We start from the raw sequence: 4,541 nt of genomic DNA on the forward strand, positions 1-4,541 counted from the left end.
GTTTAGGGCTGCTTTAACACAAGTATTGTATGCAAGGCAGGAGGTGATAGTACTGCTATCCTCAGTACTACTGTACTCGGCAGTGGTTAGACTTCAATTAGTATCATGTGCTGTTCTGGGCCCTGCAATTTAAGATGGGTGTGGAGAAACTGGAGAGGATCCAAAAGTGAGTGACAAAGCTGATAAAGAGGCTGAAATGCAAGCTGAGAGGAACAGTTGAGAGAAATAAGTACGTTTAGCTTGGTGAAAAGGAGATTAAGTGGGTATATAACAGGCTTTTCAAACATTTGAACAGCTGCTGTAAAGAAGAGGAAAGAACAACTCTTCTTCCTTGTCACAGAGGACAGAACACAAGGCAGTGGGTTTAAACTGCAGCAACGCAGATTTTGATTATATAGCAGAAAAACCTTTACTGTCCAAACACTAGGACAGTGGAGCAGGCTATCCAGGGGAGTTGTCAAATCTCCTTTGGAGGTCTTCAAGAAAAGGCTGGATAGACATTTAGGATGGTACAAGAATAGCACATTTTGCATTTGTGCAGGGGCTTGGGCTAGGTGACCCTGGAGGTCCTTTGCAAAACTATGATTCTTTGATTTGTAGGACTTGAAATCTGAAATAAGCTCTTTAGGAAGGATAGCTCGTATGGGAGTTCGTTAGCACTGAAAAGACTGTAGTTGTTTAGGGGCATAGGCAAGCTATCGAATTTGAGAGTTAACAGGAGAAAAGGTTACCACAGAACACCTAGTGTCTGGTAACTGTGCACTTGCAATGTCTCTCTGGTAAGTGAAAGGTAAACCAGAGCAATATAGGGCTGATTTTCACTACCTGTGTAATTGCTGGCACACAAACAAGTTGCTGGACATCCACTCACCTATTGTCGGTCCCTGCCCCTCAAACACTCTTCAGTTTGATTGCTTGTTTATACCCTTACGTTATTGGTAACATAGACCATAGGACCTTGGATATATGTAGATCACTGTACACATGGAGTCTGTGTATGTGTTGGAGGTCTCTTACAAATAGCCAGCTCCGACTGGGGAACAGGATAAATTGCATTTTGAGCACGGTTGTAATACTTCTTTCATTCTGGGGGCTTGAGTTTAGGGTCATATCCTAGGGTCGCATGCAGCCAGTAACAAAATATCATTAGTTTACAAAATGTATCACTTTCCATATAGAAAATAATACAAGACAAGGTAACTCGGATCTTTTTATAAAGGAAAAAGATGTATTCATGATTCCAACGATGTCGGTTGCTTAAAAGCATGGCCTACTAATATTAATTATGGACAAACACAAGTTAGAACACCAGGTTAATATTTTATTATTTGCAGACTGATTTTCCCAAAGATGAGATGTTTACAAGAGAGAATATTTAGGACGAAAAACTTAAGAGATAATGATTAAAATTGCTTGCTCTTGAAGAAGAGTTCATTTGATAGATGAAGAAGCCACAAAACTTACCTGTTAGCAGCATTTTTCTTTTTTTTAAGTTGATATTGTTATGAATGGGGTGTGGTGGGGGGAAACAGTGGTTAGCAGTCTCTGTTTGAAGCTATGAAGTGGATTGCTAGCAGAGGGAAATCAGTACCCAGTAAGACTAAGGAAACAGAGTTCAACTCTTAGGCACAAATATAATCCAAACAATGGGATAGGTCTGTTACAGAATGAAAATACTAAAAAGTGCTGGTGATGCAAAACCTGTAGTAGTTTATATTTTTGTTTTGTATTTGAAGGGAAGCAAAATGACTTTTTTGGGTCATCCTTATGTGATACCCTCCAGTCTGTTAGTAGCAGAAAAGGATGTTCTGTTTTTCAAATCCGTAGGCCTCTAGCATTTGGCTGGCAAAAGCTGAAAGGTGTCATGGGTCTTTAGATATGGATAGGATTGGGGTAGGAGTTTTGTGAATGGCAGTGGCTTCTAAATGTTGGATGTAGGCAACTTAAGGATTATTTAGGGTGCCTCATTTGGCTTTGTGACTCTGACCCCCCCAAAATCTAGTCCCTCCCTACACAATGGGAGACCCTACCCTGGAGGCATTGACTCAAAAGAGTTTAGGGATTATACTAGACATGCATTTCAACGTGAATTATCAGTATGATGCCCTGACAAAAAGAGTTCACAATTTTGGATGTGTAAAACCAGCAGTAGCGAGGACAGGAAGGGGAGATGATTTTACCTCTGTATTTAACGTTGTTGAGACTGATACTGGAATTTTGTATCTAGTTGTTTTGACTTAAGTGTTCAAGGAGGTGGCCTGGTCACAGCCCATCAGAGCTGTTCAGAAGTGGATGAGCCTATTAAGTGCTTGGGAAGGTCTGGGTCATCGAGCACGCTCTTCAAAGGCACGTATATGGGAAACAGGCTTTACTCCTGGCCTCCTACCTAGTCAACCTCCTGGGTCTGTCTGTCTATTACTGCATCTCTCAGTACGTCTTGGCTGGACTAGGCAGTCCTATACATAAATGTCTTTCCTAGGAGACACCCCCCGCAACCCATTTTCAAATGTCCATGCATGCTAAGGGTTGTGGTGAGGCAGTTAAGTGTGCATTACCTGAAGTTGTCTCCAAATATTCAACTTTATTATTAATCTAGGCATAGGAGGGGGGCTTGATACTTGCCTTCATCATATATTCAGCCAGATATTAGTACAGTAGTTGGATGAGTACAAACGGTGCCTAATTCAGTGCTCTGAGCACCTTGGATGAGGCCATATTAACTTCCAGTATAATTAAACTAAATACCTGCTGAATCAAGAGACTAGGGCAAGAGATCTGCTACATCCTCAAATAACACACACGCCACAGACATGTACAAAGGGATAGTTTTATTGGTTACATACTGTAGAGCTGACAGCGTTCAAGTCAGGAGATACATGCAGACAGACGGTTTACTTTTGCCATGCAGATTAGGAGCACTGTAATGATGGGAGAGCACCATTTGTATCCAGTGTATGGGCAGCTCGGGGAGGAAAGAGTAGGTTTCCCTTACTGAACATGCTTAGATAGGGAGTTCTTTGTTTGGGTCGGGGACAGTTCTGGTAGCTCTCGTGGTTTATCTAGAGCAGAGTTTGGTTTAGGGGCACAGGGAAACCTAGAACCTCAACATTATCTTGAATTGGACTCGCAGTAAATGGAAGGTGTGTAAATGAAGCTAAGAGACTTTTGTTTATTATCTGCCTGTACACGATGGCTGGACCCAGCTCCTCCAGCCCAATCAAGTATCTGCAAATACAAAAAATATATTTCCTTTCTTAAAAATACATTCCACGCAATCTGGAGTGCTTAAGTGTTGAATGGCAGGAAAGCAGAGGAGCCTTCCTAATGCAGACAGCTGCACTACATGCTGGAGAACCAAGGCTTAGGTGATCCCTTTGGTCCTTGATGCAGGGACCCTGCAGACCCCTGCATCTTTACACTTTACCTTCTCTAGGGTAATACAGCAGAGGCTGAAATTGGAGTAGTAAGTGGTCTCTTCTCTGGTGCACGTGGGGGCTGAATGTGGGGTTTACTATATTAAAGGTGGCACCAGTGTGTATTTTTCTTCATTTGGATATACCTGGGGGTCAACTGTGCATACAAACACTTGTGGAAACCACTGTAGAAACTTATCCTATGCTCTGTGTTTCCCTCTTCTCTAACGAGATGTTCTGCAGCACCAGAGACCACCTCTCTTGGTTGTCAAATGCACTGCAAACTGACAGTTTTTGGTGCTGAGATACTGTGGCAGGGACTGATGTGGACATTGTAAATATGGACCATTTGTCCAAGCTGTTTGAAGAAGGACCACATCCTGCTTGCTGTTCCCCAGGGTTACTCCAGTTTCATTTTCAAAGATGAGGGAAGCTGAAGGGGGCAGCTTCTGAATCCTGTAGTCCAACTGTCCTGCTTTAGGTACCAGACCTGGGCATTCATGGCAAGACAGATGTTCCCCAGGTAAGTACTAGTTTTGCAAAAAGGTTGGAAGGCATCGTCTATGTACAAAGGACCCAGTCTCTCTTCAAGTGTTTTTCTTGGGAGAAGAGACAGAGCAGTTACATGCTCCCACAGTCAGCACATACATTTACAGCTTTGGAATTATCTGAATGTCTCATGCAGATTCTCAGCATTATCAAATCTATGGAAACCCTGTCATATTTATATCCTAGAATTACAAACATAATTTCCCCTATGATGACAATATTTACAAATATACTCTATTTTACAGCTGTTCTAAAAAGTGTGCAATTTGAGTAAAATACAGTATATTTCCTGAAATCCTTAATATTAGTTTAATAATACAATCAGCTCCTATTGCACTCAGGGTCAGGGGTCATGGCCCCTTTAGGTTTTTTAGGAGGGTTTATCTTGGATGTAATCTCACATGTGTTAATAAGATAACCCACAGCCTACCATTAAAGATGGATATCAACATTCATTATTTACAACCAGTGAATGGTAATGATAGTGTTGCTGTATAATAGGAATCCAGAGCATGTGCTGTAACATAGTGCGAACAGCCCGAATTACTGGCCAGAATAACCGAAGGCAAGTTCATTCCT

The sequence above is a fragment of the Alligator sinensis genome, unplaced genomic scaffold, assembly GCF_000455745.1.
Source record: "Alligator sinensis unplaced genomic scaffold, ASM45574v1 scaffold800_1, whole genome shotgun sequence".
Classification (NCBI taxonomy): domain Eukaryota; kingdom Metazoa; phylum Chordata; order Crocodylia; family Alligatoridae; genus Alligator; species Alligator sinensis.